The sequence below is a fragment of the Mycteria americana genome, chromosome 2 (assembly GCF_035582795.1).
Source record: "Mycteria americana isolate JAX WOST 10 ecotype Jacksonville Zoo and Gardens chromosome 2, USCA_MyAme_1.0, whole genome shotgun sequence".
In the NCBI taxonomy this organism is placed as follows: Eukaryota; Metazoa; Chordata; class Aves; order Ciconiiformes; family Ciconiidae; genus Mycteria; species Mycteria americana.
This window is the reverse complement of record NC_134366.1, coordinates 138,252,179-138,267,588: the sequence shown is the minus strand read 5'-3', so window position 1 is coordinate 138,267,588 and position 15,410 is coordinate 138,252,179. Positions and strand designations below refer to the sequence as shown.

At 37.7% G+C, this 15,410-nt stretch overlaps 1 protein-coding gene across 7 annotated transcripts in view; it reads right to left on the bottom strand.

Annotated features, from left to right (window-relative positions):
• Positions 1–15,410, bottom strand: part of SULF1 (sulfatase 1) — a 125,869-nt gene that overhangs the window by 94,937 nt on the left and 15,522 nt on the right. For 5 of the 7 annotated variants that reach the window (XM_075494795.1, XM_075494791.1, XM_075494792.1 and 2 more), the window contains 2 exons: positions 8,796–8,866; positions 6,425–6,522 (listed from right to left, as the gene is read on the bottom strand). The gene's annotated coding sequence lies outside the window, so the exon portion shown is untranslated. Of the gene's footprint in view, positions 1–6,424; positions 6,523–7,893; positions 8,205–8,795; positions 8,867–15,410 lie in introns of all 7 variants that reach the window. The other 2 variants (XM_075494793.1, XM_075494794.1) reach the window with 1 other exon arrangement.

Sequence of the window (15,410 nt, the reverse complement as noted above, 5' to 3'; positions counted from 1 at the left end):
TGTTCCTGGAATGAGACAGATCCACTCAGCTCTCTCTCATCACCTTCTTTCCCAGCAAACACCTATAAGCATCCCTGTGCCATCTATTCCAGTTAATATCCTTTGAGTTAATAGTTAAATCTTTGTTGCTGTCGTATTTCAGCGTCATGCTTCACCTTCACCTCTGTATCACCTCTCTTTATTTTTATCCCAGCCCATGCCATGTGTGTGATACAATATTCAGACTGGGAGAAAAGTCTCTCAGCAGAGACCCAGCAGAAAATTTCAGTGCACCTGAGAATCAGACCATGCATTCAGAAGGTGGTATAACAGCACTTGCTAGCGACTAGAAGGGAAACCATGGGAAAAAGGTAAATATCACCACCACCACCCCCAAATATTCTCAAAATACTTCTTTTCTTTCATAAGGCTAAAAATTCATCATGATTCAGCTGAGTACCTTGAGGTCTAAAGGCCATCCACTATGTTTGTTCTGAGCATCACAGAATATAATCCTTCTAGAATATTAAGTGTAACCTAAGCATGAGGCCCTGCAAACACAGTTCACCACTTCCATGGCATCGTGGCCACTAGTTGGGATATTTACAAATTTATCTAAATCACAACCTAAATTCAAAGTCCAAGTTTCCATAGAAAAACTGTATTCTTTTGTTGTTTTATGGTATTCTGGATTATTTCAATAGTTATGCATAGTTTTAAACATTCAGGAACACACAGTGTACATGATGGTTTAATTTGGTACTATTTAAATTATGAAAAGTTGTGGGGAAGGCATCCTACCTAAAAGAAAACGTTAATGTGTGTATAAGAATCTAAAAACGCTGGTGAAGAATGTTTTCATTTCAGTTACAATTACTGTGTCATCATATCTTTATTTGCTTTCAATTAGTTGCATGGTTGAACATTGTCACTCAGTCATGTCTCCGGCTATTTATAAATATAGAATTAATGGCTATAAAGACCTGCTTTGTTAATCAGTGGTTATATTTTATTGCCTTAGTCATCTTAATTTACATCTCTCAGGATTTCAAAACCCATAGAAGCTCCGGACCTGATCATCGAGGGGTCTGAGAACACCTTCAGTGGGAACCGGCGTGGCCTGCAGCTTCCAGGATCACTTCCTAGAGATAAACATGCCCACTGTGTGATACACAGCTGCTGAGCCGTGAAGCCTGGGATTTCTCTATGGCATTTATGAGCATCCCATTACTGCATTATCCAAGCACTCCGCAATCTTCAACGTATCTTTTTCCACAGCTCTCCTGTGAGATGGTGAAGCAAAGTTTTCCCTTGTGGCACTGACTGTAGCACTGTCGTACAGGAAGTCTTGACTGGAGCAAGGAGGTAAGAATAAATTCCTCTAAATACCAGGTTAATCAACTAACTAGTGCGCCAGCTTTCTCACTGCAGGGTAGCACCAAAGGAGCTGAGAAGGGGGTGATGACTTCCATAGAGAATCTCTCATGTACACCTCATCTCTTGTCTGTACACACTCCTACATATTAAGAACTGCAAAACTGGCTGGAAACCCATGCATTTTTCTTCCATGTGAGGAATAAAGTGTAAAACATGGTTGAATTCTTCCCCAGAAGTAATATCCTTACTCTCAACTTTTCTTTAGGTGAGAGCCTGCACTTCACTAGAACATAATCTGGTTGCTTGTCAAGACCAAAACCTACCAGGCCTTCATGTGACACAGATAATAGGCCATTTTCTTATTCCTTCTGGGAGCAGATTGAGGAGGTGGTAGGGAAAATGATTACAACTTGAGGCAACAATGAGCAAAGAGATGTTGTCTTAGATCTGTAAATCTGCAAGGCAACAACAAATGCTGGAAAGTTTTCCCATTAGTGTTTCTTGGCCCCGAGTCAGTAAGCTGCTTCATTGCTATGTCAATAGCACATATACATATATAAACACATGTCCAAGTGCTTTTCTCACTGCAAGTAGATTTAAGCAGTTGCAGATATGTCATTTTTTTCTAGATGACCAAAAAAGTCCTCTGTGAAGAAATGTTAATCTTATCCATATACTTCACTCAAAAAGCATTTACAGTTTTAATATTACTGTATCTCACCACTGATGTCACATTAGGCAGTTCTGTTTGTTTGTATGGTTTTGCTTTAGCTGTTCTCTTTTGTCATTCTGGTCTTAATACATAGAGCCAGAAAAGAGTTTTCTTTCTCATGTTCTTTTTTTCCATTCCCTGACTATATCATTACAACCTTAATGATGCTATAGGTCTACTTCCTAATAAAGACATTTTGCACTTTTGCAAGAAAAACAGTGAGATACTTCTGGATCAAGTTACTGGCAGTAGAAGTATGTGGCTGAAAAAAATCTCCATTCTTCTTAAACATCCGTCTGAATGGAAATATTTGGAAGGTGTAGAGGAAATAATGACATATACAATTATTTTACAAAATCCACTTTAAAAACATTCCTTACATGAAATATTACAAGTATTTTTATCAGACTATGTATGTCTTATTTTGATGCCCTTGCATAGCACCAGTTCTCCACTAAGGCATGGTGATACGACTAATACTGGATGGGAAAGAAGTGACTTTGCTCTTGCAGGAAAAAAACACCACCTAAATGTGGGAAAAGGTTCATAAATACTTCCCGAGACTGACATTTTGAAAGCTTGATCTTGAGATCTTAAGAATAAACTTATACAAAAGTTCCTGCCTTCAGCCTGGTACAGGCTGGGAAGGTTTTTTGGATCTATTTTTCTCTTGCCCATCTCTCTTTTCCTGAGCATAACCTCAGCATAGTGCCCACCAAACTGCTGACCCCCTGTTCCTCAGTAAGGCATGCAGTGTGAAGAAACACGCCGGTAAGAAAACCAATGAAGCAACCTAATCAGCAGCTGAGAACCCCTTCCACTAAGTAGCAGGAGGAAACGAAGGAGAAAAACCTCATCCCTCCTCTTTGGAGCTCTACTGGTGTGAACTAATTTAATAGGGATGAGCAGCCACAAAGGCAAACAAGTGCCTGTTGCTTCGTAGAAGTGACATGTGGTAGGTTATGGATATACTAAAAGTGAATCCCAGAATCTTCAATTTCACAGCTTCTAAAGGGAAAACTCCAAGATCACAGAGTTTCTACTGTATTGACAGGCTGTAAAAAACTCCCTCTGGATCTTAATCAACCGTGTACATAGAAAAACATAAAAAAGGTTTATATATGAGAGGGCGATTTAAAAGAAAACCAAATGGAAAGGGCACTTGTTTACCAGCTCAGATCAGAAATGCGTTGTGGGCAAGAAAGTCACAAAATAGAGAGGAAATGAAGGGGCAAAGTTGTGTCTCCTTGGAATATCTCATTTTATCAGCTATATCTATTGTAGTTAAAAGCCATTTACCCTAATGCATTTAGGGGGAAAACCCCTTATCTTTCAGCTAATAATCCCCTTCTACGTAATCCTCTTTTCCAAAACGAGAAACTTGACAGCATGAGAGGAAAAAAGAGTTGAGAATGAATCCGTTTTGTTTCCAAAAGTGGAATATACTAATGAGATAGAATTAAGGTCACTGATGGCAGAGATCACTTGGGAGGGATGCAGAAACAAATAGTTTAGCACATGCTTCTTAGCAGATAATCTTTGTGTGGGTGTGTGTCGGAACATGCATGTGTGTATGCAACACAGAGATGTACCTCTGTGTTAGAGGATTTTTCCCATGGGACTTCCCTATTTTTGATAGGTATTTCCTTGTGACCTTTTAGCAGGAGAGAAAGAAAAAACCTCTAGACAAGGAGATGAAAACGCTTGACAAGATCCTGGCTAGAGGCAGGCTGCCTGATTACAGATTCAGCATGACTTGGCTGCATCCTGTGTAGACAACTAATAACAATGAAATATCACAGCACAGAAAGAGGAACCCTACAAAAAGATCATAGTTCTGCTGTACGCCTTCTAGCAGGACTCTCAGCCATACCTTCTGCTGATAGACCAGTGACTGTGCCCTCTTTGTGCATACAGTAAAATGAAGGGTGACGTGGTGAACTGTAAAAAAATGTTACTTGCATTTGCTGTATGTCTCTGTTCCGCAGCTTCCCAGCCTCTCCTAACAGTCTGTTGGGATTTTCCAAGTTATTCTGTGAGACCCATCTGACCATCTTCACCCAGGTTTCTTGCTTGGAGACCCCACTGGTCAGCCCAGTACTCTTGACCTATAGATCCCTCACGCAGATTCACTCTCCTAAGCTCTGTAACCTGGAGTGAAATGCTATAATGCAAGCCTCTCCGGTTCTTGTTTCAAGATCATGCTCATTTCAGATGAAGTGAAATGGGTTTTACAACTCTTACACTTCCCAAAAATAAACTGGGATCCAAAAGCCTGTTTGGAACTGGGACTGGGATATGTATGTATGCAGTAATGAAACTACATTTCTAAAACGCCTGACCTCAAGGGTTAAGTTGTATTTGACTTAATTAACTGAAGTTGGCTTTTGGAATGTCAGCGAATAATGTGCCAGGAAAGTCTTTGCACTGAGAGTGTCATTAATAGATTATATACATACGAGACATGATTTTTAAGCTTCAGGTCAAAAAGCTGCCTTTTCATTTGTCTTGGAACTTTCCAACTATTTTATCCATGGTGCAAGTGATAACACTTTATTTCATAATAAATATTCTGAAGGCATTCCTAATACTGACAAATATGAATTACATTTATGCATACTTCACAGTTATAGTTTCATTGTATGAGATACCATGACCCTAAAACTGTAGAGAAAAAGTATGTTTATAAATTTTTCCTGAGAAATGTCTCTACAACAGCAAATGATGTAGTCAATGAAGAGTGAACCTCTAAAGTTTCAGGTTAGATAAACAATGTCCAAGCTTTTTTTAAAAAAATATTAACCTTTGGATCTGCAAAAATTTCTTGGAAATCTTCCAATATAGAGTCCTTCATAAGATTATTTGTGTTTCCTGCCTTTGGTAGACTGGGAACATCACCAAAATGATCACTTGTCATTTCATTGAATAGAACTGGAAGGTACTGCAAATAATAATCCAATTCATTCTCTTCAACAAAAGCAAGATCACTCATCTAAATCATGTTATTTCATAACTTCCACTTCTGTGGAAATCTAAGGCATGCATTTTCTTGGCCCTACGCTAGTTAACCTCTTTAAGAGCAACCTAGGAAAAATATAGATAAACCTATAGATAAACCTAGGAAAAATTTAGATGAAGTTGGGAGAGAACATTAAGATGGAACTGGAGATAATGACTAGATGGATGGTATAGGACAGCCTGGATATCCTGATATGCAAACAAACAATATGTGCTTTATATGGGACCAATATACAGCCACGCATCTGGAGGGAAAATAAAGCAGATTGAATAATCCTATATTCATTCTAATTGTTACAAAACGCTATCTGAAGATCTGGTAATTTAAATATTCTGTAATTAAAATAAACTATGAGCTAACATGTCAAATAGTAACTGGTTCCAAACAAAATTCTATACAAAGACTCGCACGTGAAATAAACTTGATGTATACCAGCTGTCTTTCATTGCTAGTAATGTCTTAATTTTAAATCCAAATTTATCTCTGCCACATATATACCTGCTATTAAATCACATGCGTCTGCAAATTGTTTAACCAGAAATATTTTATGTAAATGAGGTGATAGAATATGATATAGGTGAGGGAAAAAATGAATCTCAGAGCATTTCAAGCTTCCTGCTCTGTGCTCTGTCATGTGGCTTTATATTTTTATTTGTTGAGACATATGATTTGATACTCAGCCTAGTGCCATAATTCCCACATCACAAGGTCACCACACAACTTGCTGTGACCTCCTAATTCCACCTAAAAGTCAGCCAGGCCTTGAAAGCATATAACTAGTGCAGATCTTTTGGAATTGCTTTGGCAGAGTCACATAAGACAGCTTGCATAGTGCTTTTCTTTACCATGACCAGCTGCATACAGTGAGATTAGCTTCAAGTTTTCATAATCGTCATGTTCCCATAAACAAGGAAAAATTCCAAACCATTACTTTTTGCTTAATGTATATCTTTCCCTGCAGGAAAAGTGCACTTTTATCTTAACATAACTCAAGCCTATAAAATATTCCTTTTCTGAGGCTCAAGAAAGGCATACATTTTGTTCACAGGATATTATTCAATAACCACAAAACATACAATTTCTGGATGTCTTAAAAAATAGAAAGTTAATAGCAGCAAACTTTGGATTGAGAAGCTCTCTGTGTAATCATTTACTGGCTCACTAAAATGTTAAGGGTCCTTGGGTTAGTCTTGAGCCTTTAAAGTTTGGCAGGATAGAACCTCCAGAAGATTTACTACAGTTTAATTATTGACCTGACGTAATACTTGGGCTATGTAGCACATGCTGATGGCTTGTTTGGTTTAATTAATTACTGAATAAGCATTTTATTTTTGTACCTTTGAAGATTTCCTGCAGTTAATGTGCCTTGGTTAATTTTCTTAGCATTGGACAGAAGTCTGTATGTCTTGCTCAGTGAATTTATAATAGGCAAAACCTGCAAAAAGAGGAAAACACATTAATACTTATAGCTGCTAGGAATCACACATTTCAGTTGTAACACAAGCTCTGTTCATACTGGATTTAGAATTTGTTTGCAAAATTAAACGTATTCATTCCTATTTACTTTACCGAATTGCCCTGCAGATCCAAGTTTATCCATCTCTAATTACCTTGCTTACAAGTCAGCAAGCTGCCATAGTTAAAATAATTGAAACATTACAGAGCATACATTAATTTTTAAAGATCCTGACTTCCTTGTGTTTTGTTCATTATTAAAGTACCTATCAATGTGTACCTGCTTTCTGAGTGCCTTAATACAGCCGAGAAAACTTATGGCAGATGTTCTTCTACATGAGGGGGGAAAAAAAAATAAAAAAAGAAGAATTTCTACTATTGTAAAATAACTATACAGAAATGATAAGCTATATTTTATTGAGATGTCAAAATCAAATGAAAGTGCTTTCCTTTTGTATTCTCTGTGGGAAAGCTCTATCAAATTTAACAGAAATGTATATCTTCAACTTAAGCATAGTTTTACTGTTTGGCTAACAAAATTTTTACATCTCCAGCCTCAGATTCTAATGGATGGTTCAAGTAGCTAGATGTCCGTCACTAAGTTCTGTAACTTGTCAGGATATTTTCTGAGAATATTTGTAGTATTTTAATAGAATTTTCAGCTTTGGACGTACTTGTCTTGGATATCATAATTGTTCATTCATTTATTTTTTCCTTTCTAAAATGAGGTAATATTAAAATCATGTCTAAATTAGCACAAACGAGTCCATTTTGTCTTTAGACAACTGAAATGTAACTACCAGTATCTACTATATTAATCTAAATTCCTCATTCATCTTCTTCCTTTGACAAGAACCAATTGGTTCATGTCTACTTTCTCCTCTTCTGACCTGAGCTACCATTAAGATGCAAGATCTCATAGGTGACTCCAGTCAGGAAAAAGTTTCACTGACAGAAAACGAGCTCTGTTTTGTTTACTTTCAGGAACACAGGAAATATTTTGTTGACATGAGCTGTAGTTTCACATTTGCTTAGCCTCGACTAGTCACAAGCTTCTGACAGAAGAGACATCACCTTGCCCTCGCGTCCTGGCACCGCATCTCTCCAGCGTGTGCCAGCATGCACGCTCCTCAGCTTCAGGGGAGCCAGGTGAAAAAACTAATCTGACCAAGTATTAATCCTGCCAGCCGAAAGCATACCAGCAAACCAGCAAGCAGGTTAGTTTTCAGGTGGGTTGGCTTTGTCATCTGGCTCCCAGTGTTGTCACACCACTGCCAGTGCTGTCACAAGAAAGGAGCAGAACTGAGGGCCACCACCCCAGCAGTCAGCACGTACATCATGAAACCCTCACCTCAGACATGGGCACACTACAACCACCAGACAGGGTTTTCCTGCATAAGGCAGCCTGTCAGTCGAAAAGGCCTCTCTCTAGGCTTAAGTTTCTTCTGTTGTGAAGTCTCTTTCTCTGTCAGTCTGTCTGCTCCCCTTCTTCAGTCTCTTTCTCCATCTGGTGCACCACCCTCCTGGAAGGGCCAGCCAAAGCCTGGCTGCCTAATGCTTACGCACTCTTGCACAGTTCTGGGGTTTGACTTTGGTTTTGGAACAAGCATGCTTTACTGTTTCTTACAGCTGTTTTATAAGGGCAGTGGCAAGGAAGTCTATCTGTTTTGAGGATAATGAACGCAGTTAGATTCTCCATTTGAGAACTTCTGAAAGGTCAAACCCAACCTTATTAGGAAAACTCTGGTGACTTGCACAGACACCAGCAACTGGAACAATGAACACATATGGGGAGCATTATTTCATGCACAGCTGGGTACCTGGGACCCAAAAAAAAAAAGAAATCCCAGGAAAAATTGGGGCATTTGTAGCTTCCAGGGGATCTAGTGGGAGGGAAAAAAAAAGAATGAACCCTCCCTTCAACAAATCCAAAGTGGAGATAGTGTAAATCAAGGAACCTGAAATACATACACCCCTAATATTTTGCAACAAAATGAAATGTAACCTTTGCTTCTCTAATGCAGAACAGGTCAATACAGTGGCATATACAGTGCCTGGCAGTGGACTCATTGTCTCAGTTAATCAGAAAGGATTGTGAATTTTAAATCACTGGCTGTTAGGCAGCCAAGACTGTGAAGGTCTGAATAAGTTTAAACAAAAAGCTGCCAGTATTTGGGAACTTAACAAATTACCTCATAGTTATTATTATGTTATAAATAAGTACTTGCAATATTATGGTCCTCTAAATCTTACCTTTTTCTTATGCAAGAAAGAAAAGTTGTCATTATTTTTCCACTCTTCCTCAGTTCAGTCTTTTTTTTTTGCTGTAATAAATAAACCAATAGAAAGTTATAACAATTTCTAAGCAATAAATTTAATAATATTTTTAAAGAAAAAAACCAAAACAAATCAATTGCATTTATCTATACATTATTTCTAGGAATATATCCCAGCACAATAAGAAAGACATTGCATAGAGTAATGGTTTTTTGAGCTGTCCCATAAGCCTCACTGGGACCATTGCCTCTAATTTCAGCAGGGAAAGGTTACAGCAAAGTACAGTGCTACTGCAATTTTCTTCATTTATCAACAATTCTCTTTCTTCTTTAATTCTTTTCTTGAGAAGGTTATACCAATAGTGTACTGTATCTACAGAGGGCAGTAGCTCTCTAAAGCTGCTTCTGCAGGTGCAAAGCAGAGATCCAGCAAGACTTATTTAGATTCCGGCCAGTAAGTTCAGTTAAGCCTGCTTCCTAATAAATCAAAAACCAAACCAATGTGCTGTTAGGTTTTCAAGTTAGTAGTGGCTGTGAAAACCAATAGGTCTTCTGGGATTTCACCTTGAAAATGTAAGCCCAGAGTCTAGATTGAACACTCTTAATGTACAACAAAAATACATAGGTATGAAATAATTGGAGACGTGCAAAATAATATTATTATTGTATTACCTAATATGTGGTTTTGGCTCTCTTTCTTTGAGAGATTGGTCTCTCCAGCTTTTAATAATTTATTTTTTGTTGATCAGATTCCAATTTTTTAGCAATGCTGTAATGGCTAGGATAATCAGACTGAAGGGTTTCTTTGTGATTCTCACTAGCTACCATTGAACCTTTTTGCTCACCATTAATGTCACGTAAAGTTATGGGCAACTAATGAAGACTTGCCTTTCTCTCTGGATACCTTCAGCACTCTTGGGCATGGATATTGCTTGGGCCAAGAGGCTAGGAATTAAAAAAAGCACTCTCACAGTCAATCACACTCAACACAACTTATCTGTCCCCATGGTCTCATAAGCCCTCCACATCACAGGAGCCAGCAATGCCCTGCCGACCTTCTGAGTGCAATAACTCCTAGGTCACCAGCACTGGGGATGGGTGAGTGCACCAGGCCCCTTCCCACAGGAGCTGGTTGAATGCACAGTAGTGTTACAGCAAGTTTTTCCCCCAGCAAAATCTGTGATACAATGAAAGGCCAAGAAGTCACAACTGACATGGTTTTTCCACTAGACTAAGTCTCAAGCACATGATGCAATGAAAGATTAGCTATCATCAGCCACAGTACGAGAGGATGTGAAGAAGGAATAGGTATGCAAACACTAGAAGATGATTAATCAAATTATTCCCTCAATTTTGAAACATAAATGAAGTCTTACTATGTTTTGTTACATTTACTTGTTGTAGTTAGGTGGAGGGGTGGGCTGCGATGCAAGGCCAGGTTTTTAGCCTCAGTTACATGAGTGCAAATCCCATTGAAAGGGTAACTGCACGTAAGTACCAAAGGATGGATTGTGGCCCTTGATTTGCTATAAAAAAGACTATTTTTTTCCTATTATTGTTGTTGTTATGGGAAACAAATTGGGCAAAGAACTTTTGGAAGGAAAGTGTTTTCTAATGGCCAAGAATGTAATAGCAAAGAAAATAAAACAAATTATCAAGATGAAAATAAGCTAATTAAGAAACCAATGGTTAGAACAGCAAATTAAACAGAGGGAAGATGCTTAAAAAACAATCCTCAAATCATCCCTGTTCACAATCAATAAGCTGACTGCATGTGTACAACAAAAGCTCTTTTTTTCCCTGTTTAAAATATCTCCTTCTTTCATTGCAAGAGATCCATGATTTTTTACTTCTTCCTTCTTGCTCACCACTGCACTTAAGATGCTAGTTTCAAGTACACGTGATCAGGCAAAATCAAGAATCATCCAATAGAACCAACTGAAGGGAAACATTGGCTTTGGGAACCTCTTTATCTACATATATGAAAGGGTACAAATATCAGATGATGAAGCAGAGTGATGATGAAATAAGCCATTGGATGATTCACAGAAGAATGAATCCAATAGCACTGGGATCAACAGGGATCTTTCCATTTACTTTAGTGAGCATTGAACTAGTCCATTACAGAGAAGAAAAAGACACATGGAGATGGTAGCTACCATTGTCAAGGTTTCCAGATCCCTGTTTTCCACATTCATGAGCGTATGAAAATACAATACTTTCCAGTAGGTGCACAAACGAGTTCGTTATGACTTAACATCAGAGAGGATGTTATGCCATAATTATATTCTATGGAAAAAGGACCCATTATTTTCTTTACATGCTGCTGTGTTTAAAGAAATTGCAGGAGCATTTCCATTTTTTTTCTTCAGGTTTCTGTGCACTATTTACTATCTAAATTCTGAATACAGCCTTAGTTAGGAACCTTGCCACAACACATTTCCAACCTGTGGTACAGATGGAGACTTAACAGCGTCCCATGATGAGAAAGGCTTACAGAATGCTGTAATGCAAGATTAGTATTTACTGTTGTTCTGCCTTTGAACAGCAGGCATTTAGATACTGCTGCATGGCATATTGTTTGGGAATTTTGGGGAGTGTAGGTGTATATGTGACAGTGAGAGAAATCCTTCCTATATTACACAGATAACCAATAAAACATAGGAGGGTTTACTATGTGCAAGACTTTTTCCATAGTTGGGACATGTTGGTGATAAAGAGTTTTCCGAATCATTCCAGAAGTGGTAATACATGAGTGTTACCATGTCCTGGGGCTGCAATGATCTTATTTAAGCTCACAAAAGAAACACAGTCGCAAAGCCTCCAAGGAAGACCCGAGGGACTGCGGGGAGTGTTATGTGTGATTCACTCCATCTCTGAGTCAGTCCTGAATTTACGTACTCAGTTTCATGCCAGAAGGGAGGTCTTTCAGAAAACAGGAAAATCCTAGACCCACATCTTTCTACAGACTCAGCCAGAGACATGTTCATTACTTCCTCAGACCAACGCTGCATAAAGAATGTCCTTATGCAGCAGCTTCCCATTTCACCCAGAAACAACTTTATTCCAGTGGAGAACTCAGTGATTTCTGTGTGCATAAAAGTGCTTCTGCATTTCCAGGGTTTAAATGTTCTATACACAAGTTACAAGTGCACAATGATTGCACTTGTAGCTCACTGAAAACAGAATGACCTGGAAAACATTTTGGTGGCTGACTTCACAAAGGCCAATAGATGGACAAGAGAATCCAGTTCCAGTTATCCGATACTTTTTTGCTGGACCATCTATAGGAATGATTGCAGAGCAGTCTGAGCAACCACAATTTACGTAAGTGTTCGATTCTCCCCTGGCCATGTATTTCTCATTGTCTTCAGTAGGCACTGCAAGAAGTATTTCTGAATAAGGAGATATCCTAATATTTCTCAGAACTGCAGCTCCATTATTGATACATAAGGGAGCTCCAGCATACACAGAGCTCTCCCGCTGCCTGGCACTGTTATCGTGCCATCTAGCCTTGCTCATAATAGATTCAGAAGACAGAGTAGTAAAAACGCACCAAATGCCAGTAACTTATGAACATTACTGACTTCACCACTCATGCAGCAGTATTGCCATAACAATGGAAACATCTATTGTTTAAAAAAACAATGGATCAGCCTATGCAGATCAAGACAACATCTATTTCTATTTGCAAAACAGTGATGGCTAAAACTGGTCTCATATGCTTCTAGATATTCGTAACTCAGTGGGATTATCTCAGTACAGTAATTTCTAAAGGGCTTCTTATCACTTACTGCTAAAGATTCCTTGCTAAAAGAACTTCCATCATCAATATACTGGACATGCAAGGGGCAATTGAGCACCAGTCATAAAATGACCCCTGCCTCCCACTTCTGCGTGAAACAGTGCAGGAGAAAACTTCTTGGTGTTACCTTTTTGAAGTGTGAAATACTGCTTTTAACAGTCATGAGCAAAACCCTTAAATTAAACAAAACTAATCTATATACCTCTTTTTTTTCCTGAGACAACAGACTCAGCTCATTTAATTTTTTATCATGATTTTGGTGGATATGACTAAAAAATTGCCATAGTATTTGATCCGCCATTTGGAAAAATGTGTTAGCCGGACACGTGAATCTATTTTGCTACATTGTAAAAATGCACTGGATTCAAGTCTGCTCCCAAGTGCTTAGTTAGCTAGCTACTGACAAAACCGGACACAACTCTTACACTTCAAAAGAACAAAGGGCAAATTCTGCTTTCTAAATTACAAGTAGAAAGCCAAACCAAAAATTTGACCATTAAGTGAAGTGAAGTAAATATACAATAAAGCCAAAGTAGTAGGTAATAAAAATAATACAAATATTCTAAAATAAGAGAAAAGATTCAATTCTGCTCTGACATAGCAAGTCACTTTACATTTAACTTGCAATTATTCCTACTTTGATTTAACCAAAAGGTTTGATTTGGTAAGTGTACTGATACTGAATGGATGTGTGGGCTTGGGGGATATTCCCATTATCATTATTCCAGTGGAATTAATCACTGAGGAAAGTGGAAGCAAATATGACTGATCTTAGAAACAGCAAAAAGGTGGCAGAATCTTCTTGAAATAGATTGAACCTGACAGGCATTTATTCCTCAAAAATGACTTTTATACAAACTATTATAACTCCTCAGGGTGTAAGGTATTCCTGTGTTTCTGCTATGCAACTATGGGAGAAAATAAACAATTTGCATTTAAAAGGATATCTATCTCAGTTTAGGTATTTGGGAGACTCTAGCAGCCCCAAAAGAGACTTAAAATGTTAACTGATACTCAAAATACATGAAGGGGGAGGTGGAGCAGAAAATTTCTTAGATGTGACTTGATGAGGGTTAATGAGCCCCCAGTTATGTGTGTGCTTTCTTAGTTGATAAAATATCAGCATCTCCCTTTGCCTTGCTGTTCTGGCAGATTTGTTTTTTCAGCAGCCAAATACAGCCTTTTGTTTAGCGAGAAACACAAACTACAGACGAGGTTGCTTCAGACAGAAAAATAACTCAGGGGGTTAATAAAGCAAGCTTTTCCTATATTTCAGCACTTAAAATAACAAAGTCACTGTGACTTGAAACCTGACTACTCCTTATCGCCTTCTGAACATAAAGAGCAGTGTCACTACAATCAATGAATCAAAAAGCAAGATGACCTTAATTTAAATATTTAAGGAGCAATTTAGGAAAGTGAAACATGTGAAGGCAAGGAAGGAGGCAAGGAAGAGTACTTGCTGGAAACTTATTCTGAGAATGCACAAGTTTACTTGAAAAAGAAATGAAAATAATTATAAATAATAAATCTTTTGTGTTATCTTGTTAATGTCAATGCTTCTTTTATTTTATTTTTTTTTTAAGAAATGTGGAACCATTCCATAGACACAACTGAGCTCTGCCTTCTGTTGAGGGTTGCAGCACCATTGACGTTTGAACTCATTTAAGCAGTTCTGTTGTGCTTTCAATTCCCCCTACCTTCCAGTGGGTTGAAATGTGACCAAATAGCAGCATGACTGTGAATGGAAAAGATAATTCTCACACAACATTATTCTCAGTCCTTTGGGGAAAACACACACATACAAACACATTTGTTCATGTCTGATTCAAGATGTGACAAAAAAAAAAAGAAAAAAAAAGGCGAATCTATAAGAAATTTTTCTGAAATTGGAAACACACTTAAAAACTCTCCTATGTATTTGTTTTGTTTAGACTAATTAAGACTTCTGCTTTATGTTACCACAATAGACACTAAACATTTGCAATATATTTACTGAGGTTAAAGGAATTATGGGATGAATTTGTATGTATTACACCATTATTCTTCAGAAACACTACTTCAGTAATCCGTTGGAATATATTGTTATCAGTCAAAAAGGTGACTTGTCAGTCTAACCAGAGACATTTTGCATCCTTAATATATTATATAATACAGAATGCTAGTAAATTTTTTTTCTCAGGAAAAAAAATCCTCTTTTGTTGAAATATTAAATTACCATATTTGCATAGCAGAGTTAAAGATGGAGGCAAAAGTACTTGTGGATTGGCTGGGATCAATAATTTGCACTGCTTTTCTCATATCTGTGTAATTTGTTATACTAATGGTTGTCCTTATCATGAACTGAAATCATGGGCAATTACTGAAGTAAAATATGTCCAAAAGAGTGAAAACTAAGTGAAATATTCTAAAACCAGCGATATAGGGATTTACTTCTGTTGTTGTGCCCCCCACGCACACACGCACAACAAATATTCACTTCCCTTATTAAAACATGATGGTGGAACTAGTTCTTACTAACACAATTCTTTTCCATGTCATACTCACAAAAGCTAAATTAGATTAGAGTCAAGCTTCAGCTACATTAAGTCTCCTCTTCCAAGGAGATTTTTTTAAAACAAATATATTTTGAGTTTTTCCAGCAATATGAAGGACTGAAAGCTCTTAGTTATAAAAGCTATTTTAGATCTTAAAAAACTTGGGTCTACTTTCTTTCCTTCAGCTTTTGTATTGTACATTGTTAACTTTTCCTGAAGCATAAAAGCCGGAAAATTGGTATAAGCAGTC